The sequence below is a fragment of the Plecotus auritus genome (genome assembly GCF_963455305.1).
Source record: "Plecotus auritus genome assembly, chromosome: 1".
Classification (NCBI taxonomy): domain Eukaryota; kingdom Metazoa; phylum Chordata; class Mammalia; order Chiroptera; family Vespertilionidae; genus Plecotus; species Plecotus auritus.
The window spans coordinates 217,824,133-217,850,275 of NC_137770.1; the positions used below are offsets into that span (position 1 = coordinate 217,824,133).

At 40.0% G+C, this 26,143-nt stretch overlaps 1 protein-coding gene across 3 annotated transcripts in view; it reads right to left on the bottom strand.

Annotated features, from left to right (window-relative positions):
* The window catches only part of ATP10D (ATPase phospholipid transporting 10D (putative)), a 74,948-nt gene extending 56,429 nt beyond the window's left edge, over positions 1 to 18,519 (bottom strand). Inside the window, exon 1 of one of the 3 annotated variants that reach the window (XM_080682738.1) lies at positions 18,235 to 18,519. The gene's annotated coding sequence lies outside the window, so the exon portion shown is untranslated. The remainder of the gene's footprint in view (positions 1 to 18,234) is intronic. The other 2 variants (XM_080682737.1, XM_080682739.1) reach the window with 2 other exon arrangements.
* Positions 18,520 to 26,143: the final 7,624 nt, after the last annotated feature.

Sequence of the window (26,143 nt, forward strand, 5' to 3'; positions counted from 1 at the left end):
TTAACCTCCAATGCAGTTTGAGTTATTAAGGTAGTTCATTAACGCATTCATAAATCTCCACCAGAACTACCTTGTACTTTATCAATGAACCAATAAGAATGTAAAATACTTAATATAAGCACTCAGTGCTTTTCATGCATTTCACCTCATGCACATTATGACAAACCTCAAATTTTTTAGAAGGGTGAAATCAGTACAATTTACATAATTTCTGGAAACTTTAAAAGAGAAGTTTTCACTTGTAATTACAGCAGGTCCTCCAATAACATTTAGTTCAATTGTTACAATATTGATGAGATGCCATAGGAACTTAACTCTTGTTTATATCAATTAGCCTGTGGTAAAAGTGGTTTTGTTATACATCTTTTTGCTTAAAGTCACAGAACTATTGTATCTTCAGCATTAAGTGAGCACTTTCTGTAAATTCTTATTAAGACAGAGGAGTATGTATTCCTCTATTGTCCACAATCTCATACAATAATCTCAATTCTACCTCGATTTTTAAATTTCAGAATACAATTTCTTGAGAATGCAAACTTAGAACTATTTTTAAAAATATGAGACATGGGTGATGTTAACTTCTGGTAATTTGTGGTGTATTTAACTAACAACCACACACTAGAAAAAAATACTCACTGGTTTACAAAAATAACCAGCTTTTCACTCCACATACTAGTACATACTCAAGAACCTTATCTTTTTCCATTCACTCAGTTCCAAAGAGACAAATCTATGACTGAAGAATTTTTATTGCCCAAGTTACCCAAGTTTCCCTCGGTATACTTTCCTGTGTACCTTTTCAATGTTCTTAAACTTACATTAGGTGCTCTATCTACTCATATATTGCCTTCTCCTTCCCCCTGGCTCACCGCCCTCCTCAGCATCTGCCCTCAGCCACCGAGTCTCTGTCCTACTTTCCAAGGCTGGTGGCTTGTCATCCTGTAATGACTCTTCCTCCCTTCACCACTGCTACTCTTTTCCTAATAAGTGATGATAGGATCAAGGGACTGATCTACACAAGAGAGAAAAGTTGCTAGCGCTTTCAAGGAATAGAAGAAAAAAGACTTAGGAGTACAGGTAACCAGCATGTGGAAAAAAATCCTTTCAAGTTTCCAGCTTAGAATTTAAACCATCTTATATTAAGCAGGAATGACCAAGGATCTACTTAGTCACTCCAGCTCAGTGCTTTCAAAATTTGGTAACTGCCAAGCCAGTGGGAAATACATTCTATGATATTCTATGGTGAACCTGGAACATAGACCTAAATATACATACATATATAGCTGAAAGAAAGTCTACAAAACAATTTTTTACGCTTATTACTTGCACTGCATGCATTTTCTATTCTACAGTAACTCTTTCAGTCTCTCTCTCTCTCTCTGTCTCTCTCTCATTTTAATACTGGTCAAGATGCACTGAATTGGTTTCAAGATTCACTAATATGTTGCTATTCACACTCTTTTTTTTTTTTTTAAATATATTTTATTGATTTTTTACAGAGAGGAAAGGAGAGGGATAGAGAGCTAGAAACATCGATGAGAGAGAAACATCGATCAGCTGCCTCCTACACACCCCCCACTGGGGATGTGCCTGCAACCAAGGTACATGCCCTTGACCGGAATCGAACCCGGGACCTTTTAGTCCGCAGGCCGACGCTCTATCCACTGAGCCAAACCGGTTTCGGCTTCACACTCTTGAGAGACACTATTACATGTGGCTCCACAATGGATAAAAGACAGAGTAGGAGCCTGTAGCCTTTTAACTTTCCCCACATGCCCCAGCAAAGTTAAAAGTATATCAGTACTTAGAGAAGGTTCTATTATTAAAACATTTCACATGGGTATTCAGGAAAATTTTTTCATGATATGAAAGGAAAGCAAATCAGAATAAGTCATACCTCATCAAGAATCATGATATTTAAAAGCTTAGACTTTAGAGATTATTTAATCTAAAGGCTACAAACTAGTAGCCCTTACCCAACATTCTATCTAATGATGTATTTTGCACCATGATGTTGGCAAACACATTGGTTTTAATTTTTTTTTAATACAGGACATTTAAAAATGGAGATAAATTCACATAAAATATTGATAATTAGATTTTCTTAAAAAGAAAATAACAACAGGATGCTGGACACAAATTTTCACATAGTAACAAATGTCAGAAGCTTTTTCACTGTAGCCCCTGCCCCTAATCCTGTATTTTCTGTTTCACCTATTTTAATTGAGTGAATGAGGACTCTGCTCACCATTCTGGAGAATCAAATCCCCCTGCTCTATAGACCAAGGCTCAAATAGCAGTTGCATCACTCATTAGATCTCTGACCTATGTAATTAACCTCTGGGCCTCAGCTTGCTAATAAATAAAATAAAATAACATTAAGAGTCATGGGCACACTATAGATGAACAATGCTCTAATTCCTGCTCTCCTCTTTGGCTATTTCTCAGGCCATAAATAAGTTAAGGTTTGATACCCAGTAAATTGGTTTGAGGTCCAAACGTTTAACAGATTGATTTCAAATTAAATAAAGTTGCCCAAGTCTAAGTAAATGCTCAGTTCAGTGTCACTGTTGATACCTGAGAAGTAACCAGTTTTAAGTAGAATACAAATAGAAAACCAATCATAAAAGACAGGCATGACTAATTCTATGTAATAAAAGACTACTATGCAAATTGTCCCCTCAGGAGTTCAACTGATCGGGAGTTTGACCGCTCACTATGATGTGTGCTGAGCACCAGGGGGCAGTGCGGAATGAAAGGAAGGCGCTGCTGGCAGCCGGCAGCGGGGGAAGGAAGGCCCCAGCCAGCAGCCGGCATCTGGGAGAAGGTCCCGGCCAGCAGCCAGCAGCTGGAAGGAAGGCCCCAGCCAGAAGCCAGAAGGCACCGATAGGCCCTGATCACCGGCCAGGCCTAGGGACCCTACCTGTGCACGAATTTCATGCACTGGGCCTCTAGTCCCATATAATAAAAGGCCAGCAACCATAAGCGTAATGACCGGAACGACCGCTCGACCAGTCGCTATGAGGTGGAGGGCCGGCAAGAGGAACCAGGTAGCTGGTGGTGGCGGCAGGGCAGGACCCAGGGCTAGCAAGGGGAACCGGCTGGCTGGCAGGGGCGACGGCACAGGACCGGGGACTGGTGAGTGGGCGGAAGATGGGCCTGATTGCAGGCTAGGCCTAGGGACCCTATCCGTGCACAATTTCATGCACTGGGCCTCTAGTAAATATAATAAAACTAGAGCCCCGGTGCATGGATTTGTGTACCGGTGGGGTCCCTCAACCTGGCCTGTGAGGATCAGGCCGAAACCAGCTCTCCGACATCCCCCAAGGGGTCCCGGATTGCAAGAGAGTGGTTCTCGGGTGACGCACCCTGGAATTGGGCTCCCTCCTCTCTGGCTCTGGGTGCATCACCTGAGAACTGCAGCTGCCAAGTCACTGCAGCTTGGCAGCTTCTGCTTTGAGCGTCTGCCCCCTGGTGATCAGTGCGTGTCATAGCTACTGGTTGGAGAGACTGCCCCCTGGTGGTCATTGCATGTCATAGCTACTGGTCGGATGGTCACTTAGGCTTTTATATCCTATATAATAAAAGCCCAGTGACCGAATGGCAGAACGACCAGAATGACCAGTCGACCAGTCGCTATGATGCGCACTGGCCACCAGGGGGCAGATGCTCAATGCAGGAGCTGCCTCCTGGTGGTCAGTGCGCTACCACAGTGGGAGCGCCGCTTGGCTGACCGGGATGACCAGTTGCTCCAGCTGTGAACCCTGGGCCAATGGGCAGGAACCCAGGCTGCGATCGTCGCTTCCTCGCCCCAGGATCCTCCTCCTTGCTCCCTGCCACCTCCTCCGGATGCCCACAGGCCACATAATGCTGCTGCCGCCAGGCTCACAGAGCTGACCCCGGAGGCTGGGAGGTGGGTTCGTGGCCGCCTTGGGACTGAGGCCTACTCCACTGCCTCTCAGTGCTATTGTCCCTGACCAGGTCCCCTAGAGAGGCAAGTGCTCCAGCACCACGGAAGATGCCGGACCAGGGAGCAGCCACACAGAGGGCGGGTTCACAGCCACTCAGCTCACCGGGATGAGCAGAGCTCCCACAGTGGGCTGATCCCCATAGGCCATGCCCCCCACCGGTGCACGAATCCCGTGCACCAGGCCTCTAGTATATAGATAACCTTCATACCATCTGATCTCATGTTTCACCATCTTCTTCAAATTTCATTCCAATTGTGTTCTTGAACAAACTGTATTCCACTTGTGCTGGGGCACCCTGCTAATTACAGTCTCCTAGGCCCCTCCCCTGGAAATTCTGATTCAGGAGCATGAATGCAGGGTTTAATTAATACCCAGATGACATGTCTGGGAGGTTGCAAAGCACAGCTATAACCCGCACCTTTGGAAATGCTGCCCTCTCTTTTCAGAGGGCTGGTCAATCATATCACCCACTCACCACAACAGCCCCTACTCATCTTGTTTTAGCTTGACCTTGGAGTGGGAGGGATGGAGAAGGATCCACACAGGAGCTACAGTAAGGTTCTCCTGGCTCTGCTCCCATTACAACCTGAGCATGGCTCAATCACTGGCACTTGCTACAGTGTGCTTCAGGTAGCTTCATTCTTCAAGGTCAGGGACCTTCTCTAATTCCTTCCCAGACTCCAGAGATTCTCATGCTTGGCCAAAGTTAGATGATCAATGACACAGGTATTTGGGGTTCAGTACTATCTTAGGCTTCTGGAATCTACTAGGGGTCTTGGAACATATCGCCAGCAGATAAGGGGGGACTACTGTACTTGTGTTTTCTCAAACTTACTCCTGCTTCTAATGGAAGGAAAGCCAGGCTGAGACATGGAAGAGGAAACGAGGTGTTTTTGCTTCCTTTTCCCATACTACCTCTTTAATTGAAGAGTCTGCCAGGCAACCAATTAGCTAGAGATAGTAAAACCCTCTATCAACTGTTCCCATGGGAAAGTAGAGCCACCCAGTCGACAAAAGCTCTGAGGAACATTTTTAAGGTTTTTCAAGAATATCATTCATAATTCTAAGATTTAGCCCGCTCCACAAGGAGCTGATTTGCCATGGCTTCTGATAATAAACAAAATGGTTCCATGCTTTATTTGACCTAATATTATGCCACTGATTGGAACCCTACCTTGAGAATTAACAACAAATTTAAAAAACACACATACACACAAAGAAACAAGTTCAATTGTCATCACTTAGAACCAGAAAGAATGCTTAGGTCTTGATACTCTACTCCCCAGTGAGCTGCTGTCCTTACAGGCAGGGAGATTTAGCATTTCACTAAAAACGAAATATAGTTTACCTAGGTTTTTATTAAAATCTCCATTCTTAACTTCATTTTAGTTTAAGAGCAACTACTACTGTGTGGAAATTTGAATTACAGCAAACTTCTTGCTGGTTAGTGATGGAAAATACCATTAACTCTGTAAAAGGTCTGCATGTTCCTGGGCTGAGCATGACAACCTGATGTTCAACATTACCCAGAAATGCAGTGACAAAGGACACCTGTCTCTGGACACCTTGCTGTAATTAACTGACATTAGCATGTTATCTAGAATGTAAACGTTAATCCATATGACCAATATCAAGATTCTTAACACAGCCTGGCTGGCGTGGCTCAGTGGTTGAGATTGGACCTATCGACCAGGTCACTGTTCGATACCCGGTCAGGACACATGCCCAGGTTGTGGGCTCCATCCCCAGTGTGGGGCATGCAGGAGGCAGCGAATCAATGATTCTCTCTCACCATTGATGTTTCTGTCTCTCTCTCTCCCTTTCCCTTCCTCTCTGAAATCAATAATAAAAATATATTTTTTAAGAAAAGAACCACCACCAATTACAAACAGCCAACTAGGTTTAAAAAAAAATTCTTAACATACAGGTTTAACACTGGTAGAGAGGGACTGAATATGAGATTAATACAAACCAAATGCTATATACACCCAACTTGCAATACTATTTCACAGTAAGGCAATTATATAGTAGGGAAAAAAATTTCATTGCAAGTAATCATTAATCACCATCACAGAAATATCAATTATGTTCTAAAAATATGCATGTGTAAATGTCTTTATAATTGGCACAAGAAAATTATAAATCACTTTCACTTATGAATATTGATGAAAAACCTCAATAAAATTTAGCAAATTAAATATAATTCTGGCAATGGGAGTGTGAATTGCTACAATCTATTGGGTTTCCCAAAAAAAAAAAAAAAATGAATAGTAGGAGCTTGTTAACTTTTCTTTCTTTGTTACAATGAAATGTATTGAATTATAATTTTTAAAATTTAATTTTCAAGTTTTTAAAGGAAGAAGTTTTAATTAACAGCTATGAAACAGTCTAATGCTGCCCTATGCTTTATGTGTGCATGATGCTACATGATCCAATATCCCACTGACCCACAGAAGAAGAAATAAAACGTCAAAGACTATAACTCAAGGCATGCAATATTTGACTCCAAAGTCATGCCTTTCTAACTATACAATTCCATTTATACATAAATTTCAAATAATCAAGTATGATCATTTAAATTAGATTATTTCTAATTAATAATCTACATTTTATTATAGTTATTTAAAATAACTATGTTTTTCTAGAAGATATTAAAAGCTACAATCTATAACAGAGTGTGCCTAAAATAACAGATACTATGTTCCTTCTTGTGTACAAATGTACTTGAAAGCAGAGAGAGCTCAAAACCCTGCTTCCCTCAATGAACGCTTAATGGAAACTTTGTAGCAGGACAGATCATGAAAGATAAATATGGGATAATGAATTCCCTTAAGCCCAGTTAGTATTTAAAAACTTATGAGGTCATCATCAGCCAACACACAACTTGAAATGTACATATATGAGCTCACTTGTCTAAAAGAGAAAAACATTCTTGTGTGTAGTCATTTCAAGATGTTCTGTTTGTGGCTATCAAATTCCAATATGAAACGGAATGTGCTGAAGCACTCCCCCATGTTGCTGATTCAGCAGATCTGGGGTGGGGCTCAAGAATCTGGATTTCTTTCCTTCCCGACGTGGCTCAGTTGGCTGGGTGTCATCCTGTGCACCTGGGATTGCCAGGTTCAATTCCCTGTCGGGGCACGTGCTCAGGTTGCAGGCTCAATCCCCCGTTGAGGGCATGTAGGAGGCAGCCAGATTGATGTTTTGTTCTCATATTGATGTTTCTCTCTCTGTTTCCTCTCCCTCCCTCTCTCTAAAAATCAATTTTTAAAAATCTTAAAAAAAAAAAAAAAAAAGGAGTCTGCATTTCTAATAAGTTTCCAGGTAGTGCTCAAGTTGGTCCTTGGAACACACTTTGAGAACTCTGCTATGTAAATTTATTTCAATATGTAAAGTTGTGAAATTAAGAATGAAGATTTAATTAGATGTCACTCCTATTATTGGGCAGTCTTTCTTCTTTGAGTGTATAGACCCAGGCTATATACCGATAACTTAACAGCTGATACAAGCAGACCCTCTCATCTAAGGCTAGAATTAACTAATACAGCGAAAGTCTAGTTTACACACAAAAACACCCAGCGGGAGCTGATGAGGCCTTCAGGATGAAGATTTAACACAATTACAAATCAGTTTCAACCAACATTTCCAAAAGTTTGGCAAGAGAGAACAATGGGTCCTGGCCTTGACAGACTTATAACCTCTTTCTCAACCAAGATGAGAAAACTCTAACAAAAATATCAAAGTTCCTACATACCCCAAACCTGGGAAGAAAGAGAATTTACCAGTCAGGGTCAATAAAAAGAGAGAGAGATGTTATAGCTATAAGATAAGAAATGTTTCACAGTAGACTCGGGATGTGAAAGTTTTCTTGACTTGTACATCTCTGAAACGCAGATAAAACTAAAGCTTGTTCCAATCTGGGTCACATCTGACCTACTTCTCCAGCTCTCTATAGGAAGCTTATTACCTCAAGGAGACCGATTCCTTATCAGACAGGTAATAAGCAGTGAGGTGGCAGTAAGATCATCTGAAATCTTTGCTGGTTTCTTATTGCATCAGGTGCCAAGGTGACATGTTGGCACGGCACCCTTGGTGATTATTTCTGTGCTACCTATAAAAGGAGAAAAAAAAGTCTTTTTCTTCACCCCACATAATCTTTGGAAAAGAAGATAAACAGTTATAGAACGCTAACGGGAAAAGGCCAACTCTAGTCAAGCACATGGCCCTCATGCGTCTTCAGAAAAGGGTGCGAAAACCAAGCCCACTCAGTCCCAGTTCACTCAGCAAACATGACCTGAACACCATCACTATGGCTGATGCTGGGAAACAGAACCTAAAGACACAGTTCTACATCACAGAAGCAGCCTCTCACGCAGACAAGGGAAGGCACCCTCCACCTCCATGTGTTTTATTTCATTGCTGATGAAGAGTCCATTTAGAACTTTCAAATAGAGCATGTTTATTTTTAAAGAAGACAGAGGTATAAAATATGACTGTGGTGTCTAGATGCACTGCTTTCTACTGGGAAAAGTTTCTCTCTTCTTAATGTTTCCAAACTACATTAAATAGAAAGTGGTTTTTCAATTTTCTTGTGTGAGAATTAAGTATTTATGTGTCCATTCAGACACTGAAAGCTTTATTACCTCTTTTTTTCAATATATCTCAGCTTTTTCTTAAAAGGATCATATCTCCAATTGAGTTACCTTTTGCTAATGCTTAGGCTCAAAATTGGTTTAAGCTAGCAAAAAGGCAGGAAAAATGTTGCAGTAGTATGTTGTCTCTCCATGTTACTGGAGAAACTAAAAAAAAAAATCTCACCCATACTCATGGTAAGTTGCCAATATGTCAGTCTATTCTTAAAGCTGAAAGTTATAGACATATATTAAAATTTGAATGATAGCAGTATTTAATACTATGTTCTGACGTTGGTAATCCTGAATACTCCTAAAATCTACATTATTGAAATGAGAGAATAGTGTGTTTTGGAGATTCAGTTATTCAACTGTAATACAATATTATTAATTCAATAAACCTGAGATCATAACAATATCTACCATTTAAAAAGACGTGCAAAGTCCTGTGCTGGGGATAAATATACCTAACTTTAATCTGACAACAATGTACATGTTTTTATCCCCATTTAAGGTTGAAAACATTGAGACTCAGAGTGATTGGGAAACTCACCCAAGTGACACAGCTTGGTAAATGGTTACCCAAACCTGATCCAAATACCTCCGCTGGAGTGAGAGCCTCCACAGCCAGTAGAAGGCTCTGATATGGGGCAGAAACTTGAGCAATAAGTTGGTAGAAGGCACATAGCTTCTGGCAGCCTACCAAGGAATGTTGAGGGTTCGGAGAAAGAATAGGACTAGTATAAAATATTTGAACTTAAGTCATTCAGGGGGAAAAATACTAAAAGCATACTTCATTTGAAAAAATAAATTAACAAATTCAAATATTTAATTTTCAAACACTCATTAGATGCATGCAATAGAAAGCTCTTTACATGTATTTGAAATATGATCCAATATATAAAAATAAAATTTACTTGTAAATAAATGATCCATTTCAGCCTGACTTCAATATCATCTGGTCGCACAGGGACCTGTAAGCACCTGACCCCCTATCTTTCACTGCCCCTCCTTCTTGCTTGGCCTCATCTCCCTGCTCACACATTTAGAAATTTATGTTCAACACTGTGATCACTTCCTTGTATGTTCTCTCCGCCCCTTAGGTCCTCTCTCACTTCTTTCTTGGCAAAGCCCTTACACTAGTTATATTCAAATCAGTTATATCAAATCCTTATACTAGTATTCTGTTCCAATACCTATGGGTTGAAAGTGCCTACAGAGAAACACATAATGTACCCGGTTAGTGTCACTTTAAATTACCAACCATAAACTACAAGTTGGCCATACATGCCAACTGCCATCATATAGGACTTCTAGTCTCTCTATTTTCCCATTTTAACTGTTTCATATCTTCTCCTCTAACTGCGTATCTTCCTCCCAACTTCCTTCCTGCTGATGATCTTGTTTCTGTTTTACTGAGAAAACTAAGACCATCAAACGAGAACTTCTAGGTTTCTCTAAGTAACTATTCTCCAGCTCAGAACTCTTCCCCAAAGTCCCGACTCATACATCTGACTGCCAACTATCTCCAAATGGAAACAAGTGGAACACTGAACTCCTGGTACTCTCCCCAAAACCTGCTGTCCCCTGTCAGTTGATGGCAACTTCATCCTTCTAGATCCTCAGCCCCAAAGCCTTTGAGTCATCAGGGAGTCCTGTCTTCCCTCAAAATCCATACTGTCAGTCAGCAAATTCTGTTGGCCCTGCCTTTAAAATATATCCAGAATCTCACCACTTGGCATCATTCCCACCATCACTCTCATCTAGTACTATCACCTAGTCCTGTTAAAATCTAAGTTAGATCCTGACATTTCCACAATTCCAAATCTCTAAAGGCCCTCATCTTCATTATAATTATAGCCGCCAGTGCCTCGCTATCTGCCTCCCCACATCCTCTCCATACCTCTCTCCTCCTTCACTCCCCTCTGCACAGCCTTGTCTCAGCAATCCCTGTTTTTCTCCCGTTTCATTTCTCATAGAACTCGTGTCCCTTTCTAATACATTATAATTATTTTTGTATTTTAGTTCTGTTTTCTTCTGCCTCTGTCAGAGGAGGAATTTATATCTCTTTTGTTCATTGATACGGCATAAGCCTAAAATAGTAAGTATCAGGCATAGAGTAGACTTTCAACATGTGTTTGTGAAATGAACATACTATTAATGAGTAACATACCTCTCTTACATGCAGAATATCTGTAATAATCTTATATACACTGGCTGTAGAAGTTATATGTGCTTAGTTATTTCCTGTTAATTTGTTACAGCTTTTATTATGCATGCTAAAGTTATTACAGTTCATATTAAAATCTACAGCATGTCAGCCTAAAATGGCCACTTGCAAGACTGTAATAGGAAGACATAAAAAGGGAACTAGAACAACTCAAATCTGTTTTTAAAAATAGCCAAGGTATGTTAATTTCAAAACTCATAGGAAGGAAGTTCTTCTGAGTAACCTATTTTTTTTCCAGACAGCTTAAGGTTAATTCCTTTAAGTACCCAAACAAGTTCATCCAGGATGGAAAGCATTATAAATGTGTTCTCAATTCTCCTATACTTTATACAGCATTTTAAATGCATTTCCTCCTCTGAGAATTCAGCACCAATGCACTGAGCACCAGTCACTGCAAAGTGCTCTATATAGTGATGCCTTCAGGGTCTTCAGAAGCCTCTCCATAGGTGGGCTTCCAGTACTTGAAGACCTCCTTGTTTTGAATGCTCGTGTCTAATTTTATAGGTTTGTTTCTCCTGTGGCTGCCAAAATATCTGCCTTTCTTAAGACTTAGCTCCTACTTCCATCTACCTTAGAATAGTTGATAAACAGAAATAAATGAAATGAATGACCTCAATGGTCTTCATGGAGCAGACTATAGAAACTTAACAAGATGTATTTAGTGAAACCTATTTCGCTGTTCAGAGATCTCTTTTCCTCATACCTGGTTAATAAATAGGTACCAAAAGGCTAACGTGTCAGCCATGCACTTTTCCAGGCACTACAACCAAAATGATGAAACATCCTATGTAAACTCCATGGTTCTTGCCTCCAAGGCATACATTGTCCTGTAGAGGGATCAGATGTGAACTTCATGAGATTCCCTCATTAACCTGAAATTCTTCAGAGGTTAATGCTCATGAGATAGGCTTTGACATGTTTATGGCAAAATTCAGCTATAATTTCAGCTTAGCTTTCAGAACAGCAAAAGAAAGTTGAGATAATTATTGCAGTAAAACATATACTTACAAAGGGCATATACATTTCTAGATATCAAAGTAATCTCAAAAACAAGTCTGTTAAACTTTTTAAATACCACCTTCATTGCTCTTTACATTAGAAAATTTAAGTTAGTGGGAGGGAAAAAAACACTTATTGGTCAGAAGGTTCTCAATTCCTAGGTAAGAACCTATTTCAAGATTCCTTCTGATGATTCCTAATATCTTCAGAACATAACCAATCTATAGTATTCTGAAATGACCATGTTCAACATCCTGTGGGCATGGTAACATAAACAGAGGTGGCAAATAAAATTACCAGCAATTAATAAGAGATGTAATCTAACTTGATTAAATCCAAAGTATATTAAAAGAAAAGAGCCCAAGTTGTATACAGATGCATTATGAAAATATTTTTATGCTGGGTCTCTAACTTCACATAGAATTAATTAATTACAACTTTAATGACCACCGTGGGACTCTATCATTCCACACCTCTACAAAGATACTCAGGGCCTCTGATAAGAAAACTTGATTCCCTAGGCAAAACAAACTCTCTGCTGAATGTCATGAGGATTCCTGTTTGTTTCCTTATCTTCATCTAAAAATATACCCACAATCAAAGGATGGAGAAAATGTTCCCTTCTTTTTTCTTATGAAACACTAACAAAAATGTTTAGTTTTATTATGTCTTAAAAGGGAATCTGTTGCCAGGAAGTACATACTAAAACAAGCCAACACAAATCTTTAGGTATTGAACTATATCTTTTCAGACTATTTTTAAAGCTTTGTGTCTCAGATGAGTGGCTTTTGATGTCAGCTCAGTGATAACACAGAAGTATTTGAAATGGCATGAAGGAAAAGTCAATGGTATTGTCTTTCCTGGAGGCATTTTGTTATTACCTACCCTCCATAGAGTTGAAATTTTTAAGTTCGTTTTGCTAACAGAAATGTAATTGTGCTCATCTTCCTCATTCAGAAAGGCCTTAAATGGAACAAAGCAGATTTTAGAAAAATAAATTAAGGAAGATTTAATGAATGCCTATCAGCATGAGACCTTAGCAGATGTGATTGACAGGAAGTGGAAAGGAATAAAGCTTGAATCAGACCCTCACTGCTTATTCTTCTAGAAAACAGCTGGAGTCAGAAGAGTGAATGTGACTAGAATAAGTTTTATCTGGTGGTTTCCCTTATAAATCAAATGTTCTCATTCAGAAACAATGACACCTGACATGAAATTACATACAAGAGATGGTGGAGGCTTTGTGAAAGAGGGGAAAGGTAATATCGTCTATGTTCTCTTCATTCTAGGACAAAACTAAAATATATTTATTGTAGAAATTTTAGAAACTACAGATTAATATCATGAGAAAAATAGAAATCATATATAATCCCACCACCCAAACATAAGTACTATTAACATTATATTTTTATGGATTTCAGAGAGAGGAAAGGAGAGGGAGTAAAGAAAGATCGATGAGAAACATCAATCAGCTGCCTCCTGCTCGCCCCCTACTGGAGATCAAGCCCACAACCCAGGCATCTGTCCTGACCGGGAATGGAACCATGCCCTCCTGGTTGGTTCATAGGTCGACATTCGACCAACTGAGCCACACCAGCCAGACCATCATGGGAGTATTTTTCAAAGACAGGACATCATTTTGTAACTTAGTGTTTTCATGCCTCATATCATGAACATTTTTTCCATGTTATTAAGTAGTCTTCCCAACAACCTCACACATTTTTAATTGCTTTCCATGTTTGTTAATGTGATGTGTGAACATATGGTAACATATTTTTATGCTGAATATTCTCCAGTTATTGGAAAGTGAGCATCTCTCTTCCCGGAACCTTAGAAAAGTCAAAATTATTTTTCCTTTGTGAATTGCACACTTAAGTCTGTTTTTCACTAGGGATCATTTTCCATAGAGGTGTTGATCAATCTCTCACTGCTTGTAAAAGGCATATTGGTATATAAAATACAGAGCTTAGAGTTGGTCTTTTAATTTTAGTTATAGTATTTGTGGTGATATTTTTCAAAATGGCATTTTTGTGATTATAAAAATAATAGTTGCTGTAGAAGATTTGGATATATCAGAAAAAGACTGAAAAATAAAAAGCTATAACTTTACTACCTAGAAATCCAATTTTTTTGTACATGATATATCTGTGGTTATATCCACTGATACAAACAAGAACTTGTATGCAAATGAGAAGTGCAACTGTGTTGTTCAACATTTATTAATTTAGGACAATACCTGATATGTAGTACAAGCTTAATAAATATTTATTGAGCAAATGATACTTTATATGTATTTATATTTCAAAATTATATTCTATACATTCAAGATGATATGGTATTAAATCTTACTTTTTTCACTCAATACATTGCAAAAAATCTTTCTAAATCACAAAATTTTTAAAAATATTTTGGAAACTAAATTTATCAATATAGAGATATAGTACATTAACTTATTTTAAAAGCTTGCTATTGTGGAATTAATTTTATTTAAATACTTTTCCATATCACAGATAACACTGTAATAAACATATATACAAATCTTCATATGGAATTCAGATGACTTCCTTAGGATGTATTTCTATATCAAGGATTATGAGTTTTAGTACAGAGTCCCATATTATTACCTCAAATAACTGAATGAATACACTCTTCATTGAGCATCATAAAAGAAGATCCCATTAAGGGTGCAATTCTTATGAAACTAAGACCACTTCTTACTCCAATAGTGATACTGGTTTTGTGACAAGTATTGTTTCTGTGACTAAGATAATTTCTGAAATTAAATACACTCATTGAAGATAATAGGAAGGGAACAGTGTTTTCAAGAGAATACGCTCACAACAAGCCTCTTCTAAGTGTAAGGAAAGCTGGTCAGCTGCTGTAACTATTGACCAGGAATAATGAGAGCATCCACCACACACATAATTGTTCCAAGACTTGATAAATGGAGTTTCCTTGCTTCAAGCATTGACAAGCTATTAAATTTACCTTCACCAATGCTTTGATTCTTAAGAATCCCTAAGTGAGCTTGCTTGTAGCATTTTCTTTGATTTTCCTTCATTAAAAAAAAAAATACTTCCAACTAGATCAGACAATAAGACATCTAATGAAGACTTGAATATGTGCTCACTTTTTACCTCTTAATTTTTAAAATTGATTCTTAAAAGTACATTTGTCTAACAAGGAGTCATTTTTTTCTATTATAAGTTGTCATCAAATTCTGAGCATTTCCTTCATTTTACTGGCATCAAAATAAATGATATCCTATTCAATTTCTATTTAGTTGTAAGTAATTGTATTCAAAAGTATTCCGTTCTTGCTGTGCAAAGGCCAAATATTCCTGACATCCATCCTGTTTTAGACTGCCTAGATTCTCCATCCTTTTCATACAATTTAACAAATGTTAAAGTAGTAGTTGCAGTATTATTTTTTAAACTCCCTAAAACTTTTTAAATGTTGTTGCTTTCCATTACATGCAGGTATCCTGAGCTTTTCAAAGCTTGCATCACACCACTCATTTTTACAAAAGACCCACATTAGTACCTGCTTCCGCTAACCAAAAGAAATCCGAAGAAGATTTTCAATTTTACGAAAAAAGGCAAAAAGTGAAAATAGTGTTCAGCACGTGTTTGGCAGCAATCATTACAGAGGCAGCAGCATGCCCTGCAGCGAGTGGCCCCGCCAAAGCCCTTCCCGGGGACTACATTCAGCATCTCAGCATTAAGCTGCCAGAGCTGGGAACTGCGTCTGTGAACATCTGTGCTTTATCTCGGTTTATTTTGCACCTCTATTAGCAATATGTGTCCTAAGGTATCAGAAAAGCCTGAATGCTCATAAGGGTGTTACGTTGAGTGTAAAACTGAACATAATTAAGAGTATTTGGTATGAGTTGATAGGTTGTTATTTTATTTTTAGTCTGGGAAAACTCAAATTTTTCCCATATAAATTAATGTTAACTGCTTCTTTGCTTTATGCCATTTTGGTTTACGATAAGTTTTCATAGGAATGCTCTACTTTTAAATAGTGGGGGAAACCATTACAGCGTTGACCCAAATAAAGAAGCAAGCTCAAAATTGTCAAGGAAAAAAGAGAGAGAGAGAGAGAGAGAGAGAGAGAGAGAGAGAGAGAGAGAGAGAGAGAGAGAGAGAGAGAAAGAAAGAAAGAAAGAAAGAAAGAAAGAAAGAAAGAAAGAAAGAAAGAAAAGAAAAGAAAAGAAAGGAGGTGAGTTCAATGAGAAATAGCAGAAAAATTACAATTTGGAACACACATACTGTAGCAAGCTACAGGCAAACCCACTGAGGGTTTGGGGTAGGCTGTATTTATGGACAGGGAACAGGAAGTGGGGAGAGTTTAGAGTCTATTAAAATGAAATCAAACTGAGACCAGCTTTGAAAATTCCTCAAGCAGACAAAACCAATCCAGTCACACAAATAAAGCTCAATTTAGACCAATTTCGTGAGACCAACTCGACCTGGGTTGGTCTTGTTCACATTTCTGGAAACAGAGGTTTATAAGTTTATGGTTCATGAGCAAAACTGTCAAGGTTGATATGAGGCCACCTGATTAACACACTAATGTTTAAGAAAATGCCAATGCCACAGGATCAGTTTTCTGTAAACCAAGCATTTATAGGAAATCATCTATCAGTCCTTTAGTTTTGTTTTTCTGAGGGCACATGCCTGAGACTGTCCACTTTATATCCTCTAGTTCACTTTAGATGGAAATTCTTTCACAGCAGTATGATCTCATTTTGATAAAAACAAACTATCCGCATGTAGGTATGTAATATGTATTTGTAATGAGAATAGGAAAGAGTCCAGGAAGATAAGACATTACTTTTTACAGGAGATTGTTGTGGGAGTTCACACTGGGGCAGTGAGTGAGTTTACTCTGTTGCAATGATTATGTACTACACGTTTGCTCTTAAAAAGCCAACCAAGGGCCAGCCAGAGGGGCTCAGTGGTTAAGCATCAACCCTTGAACCAGGAGGTCACAGGTGGATTCCCTGACAGGTTACATGCTGGGGTTGTTGGCTCAATCTCCAGTGGTGGTGGGGTGGGGGGGGGGGGGGAAGGGCAGGAAGCAGCCGATCAATGATTCTCTCACATCACTGATGTTTCTCTCTCTCCCTCTCCCTTCCTCTCTGAAATAAAAAATAAATATATATGCTATATTTTTTAAGCCAACAAAGATTTTTTAAAATATATTTTTATTGATTTCAGAGAAGAAGGGAGAGGGAAAGAGAGATGGAAAACATCAATGATGTGAGAGAATCATCGATCGGCTGCCTCCTGCAAGCCCCCCACTGGGGACCAAGCCCACACCCAGGCATGTGCCCTTGACCAGAATCGAACCCGGGAACCTTCAGTCTGCAGGCCAATGCTCTATCCAATGAGCCAAACCGGCTAGGGCAAAGATTTTTTAAATAATGGTATCTTCACAGAAATGTGACCTAGCCCAACTTAAAAATAATTATCTACTCTGGAGTTACTTTTCTGATACAGAATATAATACATGTTGGTGGATAAGGAGCCAATCCTTGTTGGTCCATCTTTCAAGGTTGATTTTAGTCAAAGGCTTGCTCTCAGACTATAGGGTTGTTCTTCTCCTTGCAAAGAACTAGGTGAAAAGAAGCAAGAAGGAACTTTGCTCTTAGTTAGATAACTTTCTAAATACCTGTGTTAACATGCCCTTATGATTAAGACTACTTTAAATGCATCCTTTCTAAAGGCACAGGGAGGTTAACCCTCCACACTGGAGTGTGTCCCTAACCAGCCAGCTGTCTCGCTGCCGTGCAAAGTCGAATGTGACTATGTGTTTTATAATGTAAAATGAAGGATGCCACAAACAACTATGAAGTTCTGCAAAGTTAGTGTTTGCTGGGAAGAGCACCAACTTTTTTTTTGCAGCTTTCCCTTAAAAACTATTTGTGGGCAAGCTCCAAAACAAACACCATTTTCCCCCTTAAGGAATCAACCCATGGCTTTTCAACCTCCCATCCTCTTCATTACCTTTGAGACAGGGCCAAAATTGCCTTAAACTCCTGCATTTCAAAATGAGATGACAAAGGTAGGTGTGAAAGTGTGTGTGTGGGGGGGGGGGGTGTGCGGGGGGCGCAATCATAATTTGCCTTTCCACAAAACCCAGCATTCAGAAAAGTTAAAATAATTCCTCTTTCGAAATCAAGGGACTGAAAATGGTGTGTTTTTCCTTAAAAAAAAAAAAAGGCTCGACAGCCCTAACGTCTAGTTTTGAGGCAGTTCATCAAACTGAACACAGTCATTGGGGGAGAGGGAGAGCAAGAGGGGCAGAGTGAGACCGAGAAGAAAGAGAGAAAGGGAAGACGGTGGATAATGAAACTGAAGGCAAGCATCAGCCAAAGGGGTTCGCTCTGCACCCTTACCGAGTCGTCCCCCGGCACGCATCACAGCACGACGATCCCGAGTCCCAAGAAGCAAGAGAAGAGCCAAGCACAGATCCGAAGGGTAGAGACGGGTGGTGCTTCCACGCCAGCCATCTGCCTCGGGAATTAAAAAAAAATAAAGTAAAAAACAAAAAAACAAAACAAAAAATCACTTCTCAAACAGCTTCCAAACTCAGCTGCCAGAGCTGGAGCCGAGCCGGGAGACCGGCGACCTCCTCTTCCCTTTCCCAGTCCTGCCTCTCCGCCGGCTCCGGAGCAGCGGGTGCCCCAGCCAATCGCCCGCCGCCCCGCCCCCCGTGACGTCGGGGGCGGAGCCTGGCAGCTGGCCGCCCCAGCTCCAGGTGTGGGACGGGGGGCCGTTTCCCAGCGCACAAGCCCGCGGCCCAGGGCCTCCCCATCGCAGTGCAGATGGCCTGCGGTTGCCGGTCTGGCTCCTTCTTGTTCTGCTGAAACTCTGTAACAAGTCACCCATTTACCAAGGCTTGAAACGCTTGGCAATTATTTTTTGGTGTGTAAAGGGATAAAATCGAAACATTTAATGTTATTGTTTTAAAACTAGAAAAGAAACAGAAAAATTGCTTAGTTCTGATTGCTTTTTTTTTTTTTTTCACTCCCTGACATTTATTCTCTCCCTCATTAAATAGAATGTGGCTTTATCCACTCACCTGCCAGGCTCTGTTAGCTTAAAACTCACAGCTAATTTATTTTATTTTATTTTATTTTTTTACTCCTAAATAAATTCTAACAACCTTGTCTGGTCTCTCAAAACTTCCGATCAAATAAGTGCTTTGAGAAAGGGAAAGGGCATTTGTTGAAGGCAGAACCAATGGTGGCAATAATTCAGGCCGAAACCTGATGGTCACTGGCTGCCAATTGTTTCATCTCACAGAAACAAAATTAAAAGAGGAGCAAAGGCCTCCATAATTCTCCTGTTTTGTGCCGCTATTTTCCAGGTTCTCAAACGCGTAGCGAGAGTCAAGAAGACGAAATGACCATCCACATGTTTCACCACGACAGACACATGGAGCTGACTTGCAAACTCTCCCAAACCAGCCTGGAGCGGCCAAACAAGTTCCTTCAGCCGGTGAGAGGTGCCTCCCCCGACCGGGAGAAACAAGTCCGGGTGTGGCTTCCTGAGATGGGAAACGCAGGCACCTCTGCAGGCCAGGGCACATCCCTGGAGTGCAGTCACCCAGCCTGGCGGAGCAGACGGTTGCTTACGTGGCCTCTGAAATTCCTGGCCCTGGTTACACGTTTTGCAGTCATGTGACTGTCCCTAACATGATTTAAGAGGAAACATATTTCCTCTCAAGCCCGTCTTCTTGAGGAGACTTTACGTGGGCGCCCCAGAGTCTCCCCCATCAGCACTGCAGCTGTCCTAGCGGTGGGCCTTCCCGGGAGGAGGTGTGCCAGAACCATTCCGCAGACGGCTGGCTGGCACTTCCAGCCTGTTGGGGTTGCTTAAATCAGTGGTTTTAACTAGCTGCACATCAAAGTCAACTGCGGAGCTTGATGCCAAGGCCCCACCCAGGCCAATTAATCTGGAATCTCAGGGGGTGGGGCTCTGGCAATTTCTTTTCTTTCTTTTTTTTTTTTTTTAGCTCCCCAAGTGATTCTAATCTGTAGCATGCATTGAATCACTGATTAAGATGTAAATTATTGTCTTAGAGGAACATCTACATTATATTTAAGTAAAACCAAAAATGCACTACCAGAATAAAATGTGAAACATTTTGAAATCCAACTTATCCATATATATTCTTTACACATTTGTATATTTTAATATTAATGAAGAAAATATGTGGTAAGATACACATCAGAATTGCTTAGTGCAAAAGAGTGAGGGGATATTACTAGCTTTCTATTTGTGTCTGTATCATTTGACTGAACAAAGGTGTATGTATCCCATGTATGATTTAAATATACCTAATCAAGTTTTAAAAATGAATACTTATGAATGTCATTGAAAATAAGCACTATGAAAGTGGACTTCAGTTTGTTCCTTTTTGCAAATGTTTCTTGAATATCTAACTTTTTTCCTAAGGGTCATTTCTATTTTGTAACAAAATAAATAAATAAATAAATCCATAAAATCTTTGATATAACACATTAGCTACCAAAATGTAAGTATTAATCCACGCAATCATTGCCAAATTTTTGCAGTTACTTTCTTATAATTTCAGAAATATATTCAATTTTTCATGTACCTATCTTCTCATGAAATACTAATATTCAAACTATATCATATAGATATAAGGAAATTTCATCTTTTCCAAGTGAAAAATTATTTGTAATTAACATCTCAATACTAATAGCTTTATAATTAATTGCCAGTAGGAAACATGTAATATAGTAGTCAAATATCTAGTTTTGATATGGCTTTAAATCTTAGCTCTGCAAATTTGTAGATACATGATCTTTGGTACCATCTCTAAGCCCCATGAATAAAATGAAACTAATAATATCTACCTCAGTGTTATTAAAATTACATTAAGCCATGCAGCTAAATTGTTTATGAATGTGTAAAGCAAATAACAGGTGCTTGATAAGTGATAGTTATTAATTCATTGACTTCTGTTTTTTCCACTCTTTTCTAAAACATACTCAGAGATTATTAACATGGCAGCAGTGAACTAAAAATTTATTAGAAAACAATTTCATAAAGCAGTAAGCATAATTATTCCTATAACCAATGATACTACTTATCTAGTGATGAAGAAACATATTCCTTTAGGCCACTGCTTTCACATGTAACACAAAAAACAATGTTTTGTTTGTTTGCCTCAAAATATTTGACATATACCACTGTTTCCTAAACACTGATATTTTCTAAACACAAGATGGGTTTTCATGATTCATACTCAACCGTTTTCCCTCTATATTTATCTTATTGACAGAATGTGACTTAAGCACAGATGAGGGTATTTCCCAGAATCAGCTTTCTGACTAACTTTGGACAGACAAAAAAATAAATAAATAAGGAAGTAAATGCCTCAAGCAATAAAGGCTTATTACTTACTAGAGGCCCTGTGTACAAAATTCTTGCACTTGGGGGTGTCCCTCAGCCCAGCCTGTACCCTCTCCAGTCTGGGACCCCTCGAGGGATATCCTACTTCCAGTTTAGGCCCTATCCCGCAGGGGTCAGACATCCCTCTCACAATCCGGGACTGCTGGCTCCTAACCACTTGCCTGCCTGCCTGCCTGATTGCCCCTAACTGCTTCTGCCTGCCAGCCTGATTGCCCCCTAACCACTCCCCTGTTGGCATGATTGACACCTAACTGCTTCCCTGCTGGCCCGATCGCCCCCAACTGACCTCCCCTGCAGGCCTTTTCCCCCCCAACTGCCCTCCCCTGCAGGCCTGGTTGCCCCCAACTGCCCTCCCCTGCTGGCCATCTTGTGACAATGTGCGGACGGCCATCTTGTGACAACATGGGGGCAGCCGTCTTGTGACACAAGGGCATGAGGGTCAATTTGCATATTACCTCTTTATTATATAGGATAGATAAACCCTGATTTTAATAGCATCATCACTGCATTTTTTTTCTTTCCTTAATATTTACTGAGCAGTAATAAAACATTTGTATGTCAGGCAGTGTTCTTAGTAGTTTACAATTCTTATCTCATTTCATCCTGTTATCAGCCCTATGAGTTCAGTGTTCATTTAGAGATGAGAAATCTGACATGCAGAGAGGTACATGGCACAGCTAATAGGTGAAAGATGTGAGGGCCTGCATTCTACTGTGGACTATTCAGCATTACTTTCAATGGCTTAGGAAGATGAGTATTAAATGATTTTTGTTTGGGGGGACGGTAAAATGATGCAATGACTATAAATAAGTGCCTTCTTTAAAATAGAAATTCTATATATGGGATGGACAAAAGTATGTTTACAGTTGTTTGTATGAAATATGACATGCAGGTTATGATCATTACAATAGCTTCATTAATTTAAAATAATGTCATCATGAAACTGTAAACCTACTTTTGCCAACCCCTATATTTTGGAAACATCATTATTAACAGTTGTAAACTTGACCTTAATTTTATATGTTCATTTCTTAAAAAGAGGAATTACATTTCTTTCTCTTTGTATCAACTGATTCACTTCCTTCCATATAAGAACAAGTTGGCTTTTAATCTTCTAAAAGACCTTTGAAATGCAATGATTACACAGAATACCAGAAAGGGAAACTCTATAATGGCGGAGAATCATGCTGGTCCCAGGTTCTATATAAGTCCATCGGCCCCTTCTTAATCTGTTTGTGATGTGATGAAAACCCTGTTAATAGGACAGTAGCAGAGTTCTCACATGAATCGATGGGCCTTTAGTTCAGGAAAGATAATTCTTCAGTCCCTTAGTGAAGGCTGGTGACTAATTCCCTGAGCAGGTATGGCAAGAGACTTTAAGAAAGTGATGTCTGATAGTCATGTTTAAGTCATTTGCTTTTCTGTGGTGCTGCATACCTTACAGACCAGAGTTCCCAAACAACAGGCTACGGTTGTGCAACCAAATAACAATCTCTCAGCCCTGGGGCTGCTGCATGGGACCCGGGGTGTGTGGAGTTCATCATGGACAAGGAGAACCCTGGAATTGATGAAGAGGTCTGTGATCCAGGGTCCCTAAGAAAACAGTGACGAGGCCGAAGGAATATTTGGGAGGGGGGGAGGGGGGCGGGGGATTGGTAAGGAACACCACTCCAGTCCTGGTTCCAGTTCTCTCTTTCAGCAAATCTTGGATACCTCTCTCTGTTTTCAGCTGTGGGGACTGTTGCACCTGAGCACGTACGTTCTGTAAGTTAGAGCTCTCACATTTACCACCAAGAGAGATCATGTCTTTGCAAAAGACAAAATGGACTTCAATTCCACGGGGGAGCCTACTGCTCTGGAGAACGTCTCTTTTATGGTGCCAGGGAGTAATCACAATCCGATTGTCTGATTGTGACAATCTTGTCTGAAACTCTCTGGTTTAGAATCTCTTCTCTCTCTCTCTCTCTCTCTCTCTCTCTCTCTCTCTCTCTCTCTCTCTCTCTCTCTCTCAGAGCCATTGGGCATTTTAGCATCTACTTTCCCAGTTAATACAAAGTGTGCAGGGGCTTCTACATTTATATAGCAAATGCTTACTGACAGCCTACATGGTGACTGGCTAGGTGGAGGGACCCAAGAGTGAACAAAGTCTTTGATTTCATGTGCTTTTTAGCCTAGTCTAAGAGAAGAGCAATAATCTGACCTTTTTTTTTTTTTTTTTTTTTTTTTTTTTTTTTTTTTTTTTTCCAATGAGGAAAATTCAAATACTGTAGAAGCAACCTAGGTGTTGTAGACAAGACTTCCTGGAAAAAGTGATATCTAAGCTGGAATCTGAAAAGACTTCCTGGAAAAAGTGACATCTAAGCTGGAATCTGAAGGATTAAGAGAATTTAGTAAAATGAAAGGGTGACTAAGGGTAAGACTGTTTGGGGCAGAGGAAAAACTCTAGAAATTAAAGGGCTAATCTATTTGGGACTGATGTCATGTTCATGTTACCAGCACAGACAGTTTTATAGATGTTGGAGGCTTTGACCTGAGTAGGGTTGCCATCTCTAGGATGGTTTGACATTTTGGGCTCCATATTTCAAGGGCCTCCTACATGATCATGGTCAACTCTCATTTCCACTCCCTTTTTCCTACCTTGTCAATCCACCTGTCTGTCCTCAACCTGAAGTAACTGCCAGCACTTTCTTCCCTTATGTTTCCAGGTTGTATTGCAAGAGTGTTGCAGGAGAATTTTATGAAAACAAGCCAAATATTTCCTCTGAAAGCCCCAGTCAACTCAATGGAGTCCACACTCTTGATTAACAATCTTTCTGTTTAAAAGATTCCTTATTACATTCTCAACTAAACCTGCTCCTTCTAACTGAGCACCCACCAAGCACCAGGCACCGAACAGTCTAAGTCCAGTCTCACCACCTTCACTCACTACAGTTGACTAGGCCCGTGGTCGTCAAACTGCGGCTCACGAGCCACATGCGGCTCTTTGGCCCCTTGAGTGTGGCCCTTCCACAAAATACCATGGCCTGGGCGAGTCTATTTTGAAGAAGTGGCGTTAGAAGAACTTTAGGTTTAAAAAATTTGGCTCTCAAAAGAAATTTCAATCGTTGTACTGTTGATATTTGGCTCTGTTGACGAATGAGTTTGCCGACCACTGGACTGGGCAATATACTGCTGTGGATCCAAGCCCCCATGACATGTGAGTCCCGTTCATTCTTCTCTCTCTCCATTCCTAAATTTCTATGTAAGTGGTGCTCCCTTCTTTAGAGTAAGGAGTTCTATTTCTCTCTGATGTTCTTATCTTTGGCTACTAGCTCTTGGCCAGGGCTTTATGTTATCAATTATTGCCTCTTTTTAAATCACTACTTTGTTTCTATTCACTGGATTATTCCTCTCAGCCTACAAATATTTAATTTAGAGATGAATATATATATGTGTTTTATATACTAAGAAGAACAAGGAATAAGAAGAAGAGAGGAACGAAGGAAGGGAGAGAGAGAAAGAAGGAGTTTTATGGAAAAGAGAAGAGAAAAAAAACACCACAAACCTTTCTCTTGATCTCACTCTTGATCAAACTCTGGTTTCCTCTTTCTCCTTACCACGTTACCAACATTTACTAGAATTGTCTTAACGTTTACTAACTCCTTAAGTCTCTGCGGCCTGGTTTCCTACATTTCTCCCCTAAAATCTATCAAAGGTCACCATTCCAACTGGCAGATTTGTTTCTCTCCCATTGTCCATTGTCACAACTGACTTTCGTGACCCTTCCCTACACCTGGAACTCCTCCATTGAAGAGTTGCTGATATTCTTCCTGACTTTTTTTTTTTTTTTTTAAGACTCCTACCTGGCTCATCCGCTTTTTTCTTTACCTCTGACATAGGTGGTCTTCCCAAGGACTGGCCTGGTAGTCTTATTTGTTGTCCTGGATTTAGTTCTGGTCTCTTGGCTCAGGATTTCCAAGTTTCTTTTTGCCCTCTACTGAGCTTCAGGTGGGCATTTCCAATGCCCGGCAAGCACCTCCTCCTGGCGGCAATGTCATCTCGGTACCGCCACAGCAATGAGCCCTTCTTTCTATGCCTCTTCCTTCCATTTCTCCTGTTTCCCTGTCAGTCGTGTGTAGGCAGGTCTGGCAAACTAGTGGGGCCCTGTACCAGAAGCTAATTAGCAGGGGAGACCCAAGAACCTCTTGGGACTTAGTCATTAAAAAACAAAACAAAAACAGGTCGAGTTGATTGGCTCAGTAAAACTCCTTACTCCTTGTAGGGGATGGATGATTCTACGTGAACATGATATCTTTCCGTTAGAATTATCTTTGATCTTCTCCCTTAACATATCACCACAGAACCCTAATACCAGCTTGTAAAGTGCTAATAGAATAAATTTTTACAATGGAGGTAGGAATCAGGTATATGGGCATGTACAAGAGCGGGAATTAATTCTAATGGGACAGGGGAACTAGCAAGTTTTATATAGGATTTGTCATTTGAGTGGGCCTTATTATATGATTAGGAATGCTCTGATGGAAAAATAAAGAAAAGGCTTCTAGCAAAATGCAAAACAACAGATACGAGGAAAAATACAAACACAATGGAGTATATGGCACCTTTGAGAATTTGTTTGTTTTCTTTTTTTTAAATATATTTTTTTATTGATTTCAGAGAGGAAGGGAGAAGGAGAGAGAGATAGAAACATCAATGATGGGAGAGAATCATTGATTGGCTGCCCCCTGCCCACCCCCCACTGGGGATCGAGCCCGAAACCCAGGCATGTGCCCTTGGCCAGGATCGAACCTGGGACCCTTCGGTCCGCAGACTGACGCTCTATCCACTGAGCCAAGCTGGCTAGGGCAAGAATTTGTTCGT